Below are 15263 nucleotides of genomic sequence, written 5' to 3' on the forward strand. Positions count from 1 at the left end.
GAAGTTAAGTGATTCCTGCAAAATGGCAGGGCACCCACCATAGGAGCTACCCCGATAGCAGGTCTATCCACAGCATCTATCTGGGGCTCAGGGTTTTTTGAGCTAGACTATAAGCTCTAATATAAGCTCACTTACAGAATTCCTTTCCATCTTCAACTTGGTAAAATATGGTGTAATTGATGAAACCATTTCTCTGATGCTTGGGAATCTCCTTCCATGTAATTGTGACTGTCCTCACACCAGTGTTCTCTGCCTTCATCACGGGACCTGCTGATGGAACTTTATAGGACAGGGAGACAAATGAACACCAAATCACACCCCAGCAGGTCTTTCCCCTATGAAGTCTCTGCCCAGTCCTCAAACTGTAATCAGTGCTGGGGGTGGGAGGTGGGGCAGAGTAGGGAAACGATGAATCAACTTGTCTTGAAAAGCTGTTGTCTGAAATCATGCCTGTCAAACAGGAAGAGAAGCAGAGACAAGGACCAAAGAAAGAGTACTTCCTCATAGACCTCTCACTAATTTGGCACCCAGCTTTTTCATCCAGACGTGTAATAGCTATTATCAAACAGTTGAAGATTATGCTTCCATGAGCTATCATTGAGTGACAGGATATATTTGCTAAGGTTGAATCTGGAAGATGTTAACTTCCAAAAAGGCAGAAGTTACAGTCTGAGTGGTTCACCAATAAAACCTTTGCTTATTGCTATACAATCAAATACAATTTTTTAGCATCTCCAAGTTACAGTTAACGCTTAGGGTCCCTAGCTTGGTCTTTTCTGATTATAGAGCTGTTAGCACTGTTTCTTTGTGACTTTTGGCAAGTTGGTTCACCTCTCTGAGCCTTGCTTTTGTGAGATGAGGGACTTGGACTTGATGATCTCTAATGTCCACCGCAGCTTTAAAATTCATTGACTCCATACTCTGACCACAACTGTGTCAACTTCTACAAACTGTAATAAGTATACATAGCTTACTACAAGCTAAATGTGCAGCACGGATGAGCACTAAAACAACTGTGAACAAGCTACAGGCCTTCACAGCCTTGAGTAAATGTTGGACAGGCCCCAGAGTTTCCTTTGCCCAATGGCACCTTGTCCATACATACCACCTTCTTTGACATAAGCCTGGATGGAATATGGCTCGCCCACTCGGTTTTGCAACATTGGATACACAGAGATATTATAGCACCAGAAGGGTTTCAGTTCATCTGCAGAAAAGGGGGAGGTAAAGAGGGAGGGGGGCAGAGGGAGGGAAAGAGAGAGAAGGAGTGAGGGAGGGAGAAAGAAGCGTTAGGTGCAGAGCATGGCATAGAAGAAGGAATGCCAGACTAAGACTTATGACCTGTGACTTACAGAAGATACTTTATTTCTCAGTCATCTCCACATCTGAAAAATAAGGAAGTTAACTTGGATGGTCTCTAATATTTATGTTGGTTCTAACATTTTGAAGTTAATTAATTTTAAAATTAATTAAATTTTAAAAGGAACCAAACCTGCACCACTCTGACAAAATGGCTGAGCCACCCAGGAAAGGAGAAGTAAGAGATCCAGGCTCTCCTTCATCACTGATTTTGTTACATCATTTGGGGAGCACTACAGAATAAACTTAATTCTTCTTTCAATAGCATATCACCTTAGAGAACTCAGCTACCATACATTCTAGCTCTTCTGTCTGTCTGCATCCCTACATAAGTATAATTCTTCATATAGATGCTACTAAGTATTAAAAAATGGCTGGAGTGATAGGACTGGGAGAGTAAAGCCTCACTTATGTGTCTTATATGGAGCAGGGACTTTCTTGAAAAGAAGGCTATTCTCTGTATCAGTCACTTGGGGAAGGGCCCTAGAACCTAAACATGTAGCCAGAACTGAAGGAGGCATCCCGAATAGGACAGATGGGATACAAACTCTGGTGTTTCCACACAATCGCATGATTTCCACATTGTATCCACATGATCCTGGTATCTGGGAAGAGCTCTCTGATGGTGGGTGTCCACCACCAAAGATGGTGCTTTCCGCCTGGAAGGACATCAGCTGCCTAGTCCGATACTCACGGCTTCTTATTCCTGCATTTCTGGGAAATGCCAAGAAGCACACGTCACTAAGCTTGCCCTAGCCTGTCAAATTCTATTACTCATAATTTACAGGTTTGAAGACAAAATTAAGGACTTTAAAACTGGTGAAAACAATCGTGAATCCTACACAGCAAGAACCTGTGGGGTCCGCACTGGCTACCTTGCTGGATTGTCCAGTTCCTGGTATGAGACACAGACTCCCAGGAAATGGCCAAGGGCTTTGAGTCCGTCTGTGACCCACTCCACCATCCATGTATCGACCTCCAGAGTAGAGCTTTGCCACTACACCACCAGCTGGTCCTGAGTGAGGCAGGTGTGCATGGCCTCAATGCACTGGAACACTGAAAGGAGAGGAAAAGACTGCTTCACAACACCGAACTCATCCTCCAAACGCACCAACCATATTTACATCTATTCACTGCCCAAAGTGTAAAGAAGGTCAAAGTTCAGGATCTCCACTGCCACCTTCCACTAGGATGCTGTTTTCAATGTTTTTATTGTATCCCTTTTCCTTACTCTTAATATTTGATGAAGTGCCTTTTGTTATCTTCCCCAAATTTGCCTGTTGCCAGCAGAGAACCTTACTAGACCGTTGATGCCTAAGAAGAATTACCGGGCATCTCTGGGGTCTGTGCAAATCAAAAGGAAAGTAAGCCTGAGACAAAGAATGGATCTCTAAAGGTAGAATTTCAGGCATCTATAACTTTGTGACTGGGAAGCTGGAATCTGGTGACCCTAAAATCATACCAGGGTGATGGTTTCTAATTTCAACTACCTAAACTGGTGCTATGCAACCTGGCTATGCAGTCCCATCTTCAGGTAGGAAGAACTGTGTCTGCTGCAGAAGGATATAGACACACCCAACTAAAGCACCTAGATGTGGACCAATAAGTAAATGACTGCATTCCCTGAAGACCTAGCAAAAAGACAGGTGGGGAAACAGTCCACAGTGTTCTTTAGTGGAAAAGTTGAACATGTGGCTTCAAGTCTAGTACCTGAGATCTAATCAGAATCAGAGAGTTCCCTTAATGAAAATGTTCTGAATATGCAGAAGAGAGGACTACTGGAGATGTGCGGAGAGAAGGAGGAGAAGGAGGGCATGAAGGAGTGGGGCTCAGAAGACCACAGCATGTGGCTGTCCCGTCTTCTACTCCTCACTGCCTACAACATACCTGAGCCTATAGAATTGGAAACTACAGGAAGCATGTTTAAAGTAACATCAAAGATGGTTCTGGATGAGGGCAGAAGAGGAGGTGGAGTCCCTCAAAAAAGCCAAAATACCTCTGGAAGTTGGAAAACTAGGCAAGTATAGAGATTTAGCATAAGAGGCCAAGCGGTACTAAATTCTACTATGCCTATGCAACAAATACATTCAGTTCAGTTCAATTCAGTTCAGTCGCTCAGTCATGTCTGAGTCTTTGCGATCCCGTGAATCGCAGCATGCGAGGCTTCCTTGTCCATCACCAACTCCCAGAGATCAAATACATTACTATGTGTAAAATAGATAACTAATGAGAACCTACTCTATGGCAAAAGGAACTCTATTCAGTTCTCCGTGGTGACCTAAATGGGAAAGTGAAAATTGCTTAGTCGTGTCCAACTCTTTGTGACCCCATGGACCAAAGTCCATGGAATTCTCCACACCAGAATACTAGAGTGGGTAGCCTATCCCTTCTCCAGGGGATCTTCCCGACCCAGGAATTGAACCAGGGTCTCCTGCATTGCAGGCAGATTCTTTACCAACTGAGCTATCAGGGAAGCCAAAAAATGGGAAGGAAATCTAAAAATGAGGGGATATGTGTATATGTATAACTGATTCACTTTGCTGTATGGCAGAAACTAACACAACACTGTAAAGCAACTGTGTGTGTGTTAGTCATTAAGTCGTGTCCAACTCTTTGCAACTCCATGGACTGTAGCCCACCAGGCTCCTCTGTTCATGGGCTTTCCCAGGCAGCAATACTTGAATGGGTAGACACTTCCTTCTCCAGGTGAATCTTTCTGACCCACAGATTGAACCCGGGTCTCCTGCACTGCAGTCAGATTCTTTAGTGTCTGAGCCACCAAGGAAGCTCCCCACTCCAAAAGCAACTAGACTCCAATAAAAATTAATTTAAAATTAAAAATAAATAAAATAAAAGGAAAACAGAACAACAACAAACCCCAGAGGGCTGTGTACATATTTAGCAGCCTCTGTTCTTGAAGCTCACAATGGAAGGGAAAGGAGTCCTTTCTCCGTACTAGGCCTTTATGAGAGACTCTAGCGTCTGGTCTAGAAGCAAGGCCAGAGAATCTGTCAACTTGAAAGGGCAGCTCTGAGGAAGGGCAACTGACACATGGAGAAATCGTGAAGCTGGAGTAGGGCAAAGAGCACAGAGCCAGGAAATCAATCCCACCTAAGCCCTAGCGTTCCAGCTCTCTCCTCCCTGCCCTTCCCTGCTCACAGCCTCTAAGCATCCTTAGTCACTGTTGCAATCAGGCTTAAAGTCATTATTGGAGCATTTGCAAACTTATTCAGCCTCTTGAAGCAGGTAACATTAGTGTTCCCTGATCCCCTCAGTCGGTAAAGAATCTGCCTGCAATGCAGGAGATCCAGGTTCGATTCTTGGGTTGGGAAGAGCCCCTGGAGAAGGAAATGGCAACCCACTCCAGTATTCTTGCCTGGAGAATCCGATGGGCAGAGGAGCCTGCAGGCTATAGTCCATGGGGTCACAAGAGTCGGACACGACTTAGAGACTAAACTGCCAACCGATCCCCTCCGATGCCTTTTTGCTGTCTTTATATGTCGCCTGCTTGGGATAACTTTGAGCTGTAACAAACTTCAGAGTTCCTGTGCAGGGTCAGGCTGGAACCACCCTCCCCAGGACTGTCAACTCAGATCGAACCATTCTGGGTTGAATTGTGTGCCCGCAGAAGATATTCTTGGTATTGCAAAATGTAACCTCATCTGGAAAGCAGGAATAAGTAGTTAAAATAAGATGAGAGTCCTTAGCCCAATATGACTGGTCTCCTTAAAAGTGGAATTTGAATGCAGAGACAGATACACACAGGAAGCTGGTCATGTGAGGAATGAGTCGGATTAGAATTAGACTGCTACAAGCCAAGGAAAGCCTGGGGCTTCCAGAAGCTGGGATAAAAAGGAAGGATCCTCCCTTAGAAGTTTCTGAGGGAGCACGGTCTTGCCAGTGCCTCATTTTCAGACTTTTCAGACTTTTCAGCCTGCAGAAAAATGAGGCAGTTGAGTTTCTGTTGTTTGAAGTCACCGAGTCTATGGTGCTTTGTTGGGAAGATCTGGGAAAATCAATCAACATCTTTGGCTCAGCCTCCTCTTCCTCCTCTTCCCTGGCCTTCCTTCCTTTTCTGATTAATAAACCACTTGCACGAACATCCCAACTTGAAGATGGAAGTGAGTGTTGGTTGTTAACCCCACACTCTTTCTCTTTAGCAGTATTGGAACTCTGAGGAGCAGAAGTCAGGTCTAAAGAGTTAAGAAACAAGCACAGATTCAGGACCACAGAGGGTATGGAATCAAGCCATGAGTCAGCCTAGCAAGATGAAAGAGCCTGGGCAGCATTAAGTGTTGCTGAAAGAAGTTTCCAAGTCATTGTTCTACTGAATGTTGACTAATTGCCTCTATCACTCAACAATCACTTTTTCAGCAACTTCTCCAAACACAATACACCCCCAGATGTGGTAGGAAATAGATTCCTCTTGAGAAAAGAGGAAAGGCACTAAGACTGCAAATGCTGTTAATTTCTTATGATTTGCATGAAGTCAGTCACTCTGGGCCCATCAAATATCATTCTCAGATGCTAGTAGTGCTTCATCTTTGCCCACCATCCTAGCCCAACCTGAACCCTCCCTCAACTCAGGACCAACCTCCTCCTCGGACAATTGGCCATGTTTTGCCATGTCCTGCCTCAGACCACTCCACAGCTGTCTGCTGGCTAAGGTCTCTTAGAAGCAGAGCTTCTTGTCTTGGGGCCAAAAAGAACCTGAAGGTGTTTCTGTTCCAATTCTTTTTTTTGAAAGATAGGAAAACAGTGGTCCACAGAGGAAAAGAATCATTCAGTGTCACACAGCAGCTGTGATCAGATTTCTAAGTCACTTTACTAAGTCCAAGGTCCTGGATAAAATATATTGGACAAGTTTGGAATCATGTAGACCTGTGCTTAAAGTCCACCTGAGAGATCTTTGAGCAAATTACTAAGCTTTCCTGAATCACAGCTTCATCAGCTCAAAAGTAAACCTGATAGCACCTATCCCATGGGTCATGTGAGGCTAAAATTAGATTGAATCATATCATTTTAGCACAATGTCTGACATATCCTAATGGACAATATTGGATAATTATACTTAATGACTGTTAAACTTACAATTATTATTATAACTATTCTCCAGGCAACTCTAGTAAACAAAATTCTGTAAAACATCACATTCTTAAATGTCTTGGACTGGGAACTGCAAAAAGGTCTGTAAAGGGTCAAATAGTAAATATTTTAGGTTTTGCAGGCCTCCTCTGTGGCAACTACTCATCACTGCCACTGCTGCACATTGTTGCAGGAGACTCAGGAGACAAGGGTTAGATCCCTGGGTCAGGAAGATCCCCTGGAGAAGGAAATGGCAACTCATCCCAGTATTCTTGCATGGGCAATCCCATGGATAAAGAAACTTGGTGGGCTACAGCCCATGGGGTCACAAAAGAGTCAGACATGACTTATCAACTGAACAACAGCAATAAGATCTATAGAGAAAATAAAGCCAGGAAGAGGAAATAGATTGCCTGCAATTCCTTGAATAACACTCAAAGAAGCTATTTTATTCCAAAACAGGATATAAGTTTGCATGAGAGTAGTAATATTTTTCAAATTACTTAATTAAAGGTGTAATGAGCAATTACTGGCAAGAATAAACATTAGAGCCAACTCATTAGAAAAGACCCTGGTGCTGGGAAAGACTGAAGGCAAAAGAAGAGGGGGGCAGAGGGTGAGATGATTAGATAGCATCATCAACTCAATGAACAAGAATCCAAACAAACTCCAGGGAGATAGTGAAGGACAGGGAAGCCTATGGCATGGGGCAGTCCATGGGGTTGCAAAGAGTCAGACACTACTTAGCAATTGAACAACAACAACAATTAACATTAGAACTATCCCTAACTAGATAGTCAAATGGAAGGGAGAAAAAGAAGGAAACAGGAGAGTGAACAAATCAAGACCAGGATGGGGTCAGAACTGTGAAGGGAAGATTTCGAAAGACATCTCTTAGCCACTGAGGATAAACATGGCAGATCTGACAGTTTTAATGCTCAATCCAGCTTATATTCACTCAGAATAAAACAAAGACTTGCTGCACATAGAACTTCTAGGCTCATGACTGTGTATCCTATGATTTATGAAATCTCTGATTTTCAACAGAGGCTTTATTCCAAAAGAACGTTATTTCAAGAAGCTCATGATTATGATCACCCCACCATAACCTAAAATGTCCTTACTTCATTTTCATTTTGATGCTAAAAAAACAGCAACCATTGAGAGGATAGGGACAACTCCTTGGCAAATCAGATGGGGTAAGGCATCTAACTAAGACGTTTATGTCATACTTACACTTTTCATCAATAGCTGGAATCCTCAAGGTGGCCTCTGGAGATTTCCCAAGAGAATTATAAGAAATCACATGTACCCAGTAGGTCTGGTTTCCCAGGTACAGTTCAGGCTGCTGGTTAGTAGTGTTCATTGTCTCTGTGAGGTTAGTGTTGTTTTCTGGAAAATACCATATGTTGTAACCAAGTACTTTCTCCAGGACTGGGGTTCCTTTTGCCTTCTGAACACAAAGGAAACAAAATTTACTGCTAACAGCAAGGAAAGAAAGTCATTGAGACAGTAATCAGTGATGGGAATCAGGGATGGGAGGTAATATTAATTATTAGGTGCTAAACTATAATCATATGATGATCCCTCTGGGATGAGTAACATACACTGTGCCATGTTAACCCTCCAAATGCCAGGAGAGGTGATTTCTAAATGGTCTCTTGGTATCAACCCTTGACATAAATCTAATTCCACAAAGATAAACTAGCATGATGCCCAAACCAATGCAAGCAAACCACTCCTTATTCCTTTAGGCAGCATCTTGCTCTCTGTCTTCAATGGGAGAGGTTGTTGTTCACTTGCTCAGTCGTGTTCGACTCTTTGCAACCTCATGGACTGCAACACGCCAGGCTTCCCTGTCCTCCACTATTTCCTGGACTTTGCTCAAACTCAAATTCATTGAGTCGATGATGCCATTCAACCAACTTTTCCTCTGTTACCCACTTCTCTTCCTGCCTTCAATCTTTCCCAGCACCAGGGTCTTATCCAGTGAGTCAGTTCTTCACATCTGGTGGCCAAAGTATTGGAGCTTCAGCTTCAGCATCAGTCCTTCCAATGAATATTCAGGGTTGATTTTCTTTAGGATTGACTGGTTTGATCTTCTTGCTGTCCAAGGGACTCTCAAGAGTCTTCCCCAGCACCACAGTTCGAAGACATAAATTTTTTGGTGCTCAGCTTTTTTTATTGTCCATCTCTCACATCCATACACAACTAATGGAAAAAACATAGCTTTGACTACATGGACATTTGTAGGCAAGGTAATGTGTCTGCTTTTTAATACACCGTCTAGGTTTGTCATAGCTTTTCTTCCAAGGAGCAAGCGTCTTTGAATTTCATGGCTGCAGTTACCATCCACAGTGGGCTCTTTGGAGCCCAAGAAAATAAATTCTCTGTTTCCATTGCTTCCCCATCTATTTGCCATGAAGTGATGGGACCAGATGCCATGATCTTAGTTTTCTGAATGTTGAGCTTTAAGCCAACTTTTTCACTCTCCTCTTTCACTTTCATCAAGAGGCTCTTTAGTTCCTCTTCACTTTCTGCCATAAGGGTGTTGTCATCTGTGTATCTGAGTTTATTGATGTTTCTCCTGGCAATCTTTATTCCCGTTTGTGCTTCATCCAGCCTGTCATTTCACATGATGTGCTCTGCATATAAGTTAAATAAGCAGGGTGACAATACACAGCCTTGACATATTCCTTTCCCAATTTGGAACCAGTCTGTTGTTCCATGTCCAGTTCTAACTGTTGCTTCTTGACCTTCATACAGGTTTCTCAGGAGGCAGGTAAGGTGGTCTAATATTCCCATCTCTTGAAGAACTTTCCATCGTTTGTTGTTGTCCACACAGTCAAAGGCTTTAGTATAGTCTATGAAGCAGATACAAATATTTTTCTGGAATTCTTTTGCTTTTTCTATGATCCAATGGATATTGGTAATGGACAGAGAAGCATAAACTTAAAAGCTGAGGCATTTCCTCTGAGCCAATCGCAAGTCTGTCCTGGCCCTGGGTCACTTCTTTCATGGAAACCTTCAGGGGTTGGAGAGTGCCCTGTCTTTTTATCTGCATACCACCCTCTCCAAGGAGAGAGCTAGCTTCCCCAACCAGACATTCCAGCTAAGAGGACTAGAACATTCAAGGTTACCCTATCAGACCAAATCCTTGGTGAGAAATGAAGGTGACCCCAGGGGCTCCAGGCCAACCTCTTTTTTTCAGCCTTGAACCTGAGCCTATTAATCATATGTTTTGCTAGAGGTCAGCATGCTGAGTATTTCTCAGGAATTAGAGGGCTTCCTTGTTTTTCTCTTTCTGTTACTGATAACACACAGAGATGAGCAGAATGACTGAACATAAGGTCAGAAGGACTTCAGAAGTCACTTTGTCCCACTGCCTTTCTGGTTTGAGAATTTCCTTTAAACCTCCCATGACATAAAAAGTCCATTAAAAATCTTCCTAATGACTGGGAAGCATATATCTTTCATGACAACTCATTCTCTTTTTATAATAAAATAATAGTTTTATTGAGATATAATTCACATACCAGAAAATTCACATTTTTGGAGTGTGCAACTCACTGGCTTTTAGGATAGTCAAGAGATGTGCAATCATCACCACAATCTGATTTTAGTTCATTCTTTTTTAAGCAGCTCTGATTCTTAGAAAACTCTATTGAAGCAAAAGGAAGACCAGTCCCCAGGTGAGGGGGAGAAGAAGAAGGGCATTCAAGTTCATCTCACCTACTTCACAGGTTGGCCTACTTGATCTATCTGGGTCTGGCCACACACAGGATGTGCTCTTGTTTATTTTCCTTCTCAGAAATATGTTGACAGAGTAATTCCTTTCCACACTTGATGACTGAGAAAGAACTCACAACATCTGGGATCAATTCTTGAAGATTTCCCAACACCACTGGCTGTGTTCTCCCTTGCATGCTGCCACTGAGGGTGTCCTTCTGTCCTCGGGGTGGGGAGAGGAGAAAGGTAGAAGGATGCTCCAACCCTGAAGTAACTGGAATTGGGATGTCATTTGGAAAAAGCAGGTGATTTCTCCATTTTCAAGAGCATTTGAAACTTGCCCAGACTTGAGCAAGTATGAGATAACCCAATGAGTATTTCCTGAGCCATTTGGAGACACACCAAAGAGTTGGGGCATCTCACTGCTCTTCTCCCTCTCTTCTTTCCCCCAACTCCTCTCTCCTACTTTCTGGCTGGTTTTTCCCCTCTGTTTGCCCTTTTCTTTCCCACTGATTCCCTCTTCCCCTTCTTTTCTGTCCTTTTTCCTACAGTCACCTCTCATCCCCTCTCTCGTATCCTCTGTATTAACCACCCGGATCCTCCTTTGTTCCTCATTCCGAGGCCTCCATCCTACAAAGGACCATTGGGCCCCTGTTCTATCCTTGCACCCCACTACCCCAGTGCTCTGGGGGGCACTTGTGCAATGACCTCAGGACACACTGGTAAGCTCACCCCCAAGGCAGTGCTCTTCTCCAGTGTGCGGGTGGGGACTATATAATTTTACATTGCCTTAGAGTGAGGACCAGCCAGCGACAGTTTTCTCCAGAAGGTCAAGGAGCCTCCTGCACTTCCACTTGCACTTACACTTTGTACCTGTCCCAGGTGTTAACATTTCCAAGTGTTAACATTTCAGATCAAAGAAGAAGGCTCAGGGTCTGCATTGCCCATTCAGGACTTCTACAAAATGACATCCAGGGCTTTTCTGAGGTAGGAAACCATTGTGAGATTTGGGGCATCAAAGGAAAGGAAGGAAATTAAGGAGGTAAAATGTCCATAATCACAGTTCTTAGAGGTATAAGAGACCAAGGCTTTTACACAGAATTGTAAATAAATAACCCAGAGAGAGGTCACCTTCCACAACAACTGCACCAGCCTTTTTCCATCCACTTTCTCTAATCTCAGGACTCTCCATAGATCCAGGCCATGTGGAGCTGTAAAGAATAGGAGTGAGGTGTTCAGCAGAGACAGAAGGGAGTTGTAGCAGGAGATGTTGAAATTAGTGAGGCTGTCTGTCTAGAAAATGCAGTTGGGGAGGATTTGCTCGAGGGGGCCAGCAGGAGTAAGGTGGAGAGTGGAAGACTTCATTGCAATGACGTCTTCATCCTGTGGCTGAAGGACTAGAATCAACCAAAAGTCAAAAATAACAAAGGATCTACAAAATTAATATCCTATATATAAATCACTCTTCCCCTGCAATGAAAATGTTGGGATTTTCTTGTATTAGAACACTACTATAATGTGGTGAAAAGCTTTTTACTTTGTGAAAAAAATAAAACCACAATCATGTAGGGCAAAAATAAAAATAAAATAAAAAATTAAAACTGCTCTTGGATCTGATGACTTAAGGTAAGCTAAAATAAAACTACAGTAGATCCTACCGTAATATAATTTATTATTCAAATCTGGATTGGAATATGACATCTCATGTCCTCATCATTCACATACATGAAAGCTAGGAATAACATAGATAACTGCTAAAGAGATTTTATATATAAATTATGCCATATCTGGGCTTCCCTGGTGGCTCAGAGGTTAAAGTGTCTGCCTGCAATGTGGGAGACCCAGGTTCAATCCCTGGGTAGGGAAGATGCCCTGGAGAAGGACATGGCAACCCACTCCAGTATTCTTGCCTGGAGAATCCCATGGACAGAGGAACCTGGTGGGCTACAGTCCACGGGGTCGCAAAAAGTCAGACACGACTGAGCGACTTCACTTTCACTTACACTATGCCATATCTACTCCCCAAAGAGATGAAACCACACACTTACAATGTTATAAAGCAGAACAAAGAATCAAAGAAGAAAGAAGCAGAGAAATAATCTTTCCTAAGCCCCTCTCTGAGCTCTAAATTTAATGCTGATCTTCCAGGCAGGAAGAGTGAAAAAGAATAAAATTTAGTTGTGTATTCCTTATGGGCTGATAAAAAGAACACATAGAAATCATTGTCAAGAGGCAAGTTTTTTCAGGCTATGGGCATTAAATTCATAAATGGAATTACCTTGTAGATCCAGTCAAAAAAGACAAAAGATAATCTAAAAGCTGATGTCTGCAATCACAGTTGAACGAAAGTACATAAATATGGCAGGTGTACACTTCTCATGGTTGTCTTCTATGAAATACAAGGTCATAATGTGAAAGCTAGGTTCATGCATTTCTCCCATGAAAAACAACATACCTGAAGACAGCATAGTTCAAGTGTGTTAGCTTCTGATGATCTAACTATTCAGGGATAAAACTTAAAAAAAAAGAGAGAAGGAGAGAGAGGAATTTCTATTACACTTGACCTCCAGACTGTATCTCCCAAATATCTTGTCTCAAGGAGTTTTGGCACAAAGTGGGCCACTGGTAATTTATAGTTGAAGCTTCTGACATGCACCTGAAATTTCAAATGCTGAGCTACTGATTAAAGAATGACACATACACTTTAGTCAAGAGAGGAAAGCAGGGTTCGAAAGAACTGTTCAGGAGGCTATTGGCCTGTAATTGAGGAAATGTCTCTAACTGAAGCTGAAGTTTATGAACACTAAATCTTTTCTTGAGGAATTCACATGGATGAAAAGAATGTAATTCAGTCTGCAAAAAATGGGATCTGCTACTCAGGACAAGATCTAAACTACTTTAGTACTGAGAGACTATTTTTAGGGATTTGTTTGTTTTTAATTCAGGTAATTGAGTGTTTAATGTGAAATTACACACTGAACCCTAATTAAAGACAACTTCATAATGTAGAAAAGTGCACTAAAGGGCAATTAAATCAATGACCTGTCTTGTCATCAATGAAGGGTGACATTTCTACAACTATGCTTGCAGAAGTCAAAGTGTGGTTAACACAGTCTAATTGCTAGGTTCCAAGTGTCCCGATGAGACCTATTGTAATTCCATGTAAGTGCCATATAAGGAAATTGGAACATTTAAACTTTATATATGACTCAATCTTCATTCCATTGAAATGTTGTCTTACAAGCTCTGCCAGGAGTTTTCCCAAAGGTCTTTACCAAATCAAGAGACTGGACAGTCAGGACTCAACTTTCTCAGACAGAGAACAAGTTTCAGCCTGTCAACAGGTTACAGCCTGAGATGTCAGCAAAGACAGTGTTCCTCCCAGAAGACAGTCTTCTCAGCACAAAGCTACAAAGTCATGAGACCTTCATAGGTGACCCACAGAACTGGAAAGACTCTCAATCCATCTCTTACTTGCAGAGTCTCTCTGTTCCAGTTACATGGAAGTCAGACTCTGGGATAATAATATGGAGAATAAGAAAGAAAAAACCTAAAGGCAAAGTTTTCATTACAAACCAGTTCCAAATACTCATGTGAAGCATAGAGAGAAACAAAAAAAAAGAACCAATATCCTTAGTATAATCAATACAATGGTTATGTGTGTTTTCTCTGTGTTCAAAAATTCATAAATCCTGAGTGGAGGGGACAGTCCCACCCAAAAATATATTGCAAATACTATATCACCTAAATTATTCCTATGTCAAAAAAAAAGTAGATTTGTATTATATGACTGTTCTCAAATGATTATTGATTTTAATTCCAAGGTTAGGAAACATAATATTTAATAACAGTAAAAAAATATTAAGGCTAATAAAGGTATTGTGTTGTGAAAAAATAAACAAATAAACTGATCATTAAATAATCAATCATTCCAGTCACTGATTAGAAAGAGTAAAATTCTACTTAGATTTACCCCATAGGCAGCCACTTGGTTCTAGTAGATGGTAAACAGTGCTGACGAATGAATTTAATCAGGTATTTTCTTCTTTCACTGTGGTCACTATTTCCTGCAGATGTGTTCCAAAGAGAAACAGTCTTTCTGATGTAGACTTCCTACAGACGCGACTTTTAGTAAAACAAATGGCTAGCATTTAAATCTTCTACAATTACATGTGCATGCTCAATTGTGTCCAACTCTTTGCAACCCCATGGACTGTAGCCCATCAGGCTCTTCTGTCTATGGAATTTTTCATGCGAGAATACTGGAGTGGGTTTCCATTTCCTCCTGCAGGAGATCTTCCCAACCTAGGGATTGAAACTGCATCTCCTGCATTCATAGGTGGATTCTTTACCACTTGAGCCATCTGAAAAACCCTCATCTACAATTATTACAGTCAATTTTCCAAGATCATAAATTGATAATGAATAAATTAATAATCCAACTTAACCAAATGGGGAAAAGCGATAATTCTGTATTTGTGAAAGAATAATACTAAGCTTTTACAAATTTGCCAAAATATTTACATATTGGTGGTGGTGGTTTAGCCGCTAAGTCATGTCCAAGTCTTGCGACCCCGTGGACTGTAGCCCTCCAGGTTCCTTTGTCCATGGGATTCTCCAGGCAAGGAATATTGCAGTGGGTTGCCATTTCCTTCTCCAATTACATATTGGAGTTTACATATTCCAAGGCATCAACTGTTTGGACAGACGTAGTAAGAATTTGCTGCTCTGTTGCTCCAGGTACAATCTGGAAATACCCACAGTCACCACCAATCAGCACTTTAGACACATTCTGCTGCCTTTGCTGAAGACTAACACTAAGAATCACTCACTTTTAGCAAGTGTCACATACTAAGCATTTTACCTGAATCATCTCATCTAACCTCCACAGGCTTATAGTTAGGTACATCAATATTACTGTTTCCTCTTCTGAGGTGTTAAGAAGTGAGAAAATTGCCCAATATAACTTTTAAGTAATGGCGCCAGGACTTGAATATTATTATATGTTTCCTGTGGCTGTTCAATCACTAAGTCATGCCCGACTCTTTGCAATCCAAAGGGTTGCAGCACTCCAGGCCTCCTTGTCCCTC

At 42.0% G+C, this 15263-nt stretch overlaps 1 pseudogene; it reads right to left on the minus strand.

Moving 5' to 3' along the window:
- The window catches only part of LOC133052654 (interleukin-31 receptor subunit alpha-like), a 63242-nt pseudogene that overhangs the window by 22407 nt on the left and 25572 nt on the right, over nucleotides 1-15263 (minus strand).

Source organism: Dama dama, chromosome X, assembly GCF_033118175.1.
Source record: "Dama dama isolate Ldn47 chromosome X, ASM3311817v1, whole genome shotgun sequence".
NCBI classification, from domain to species: domain Eukaryota; kingdom Metazoa; phylum Chordata; class Mammalia; order Artiodactyla; family Cervidae; genus Dama; species Dama dama.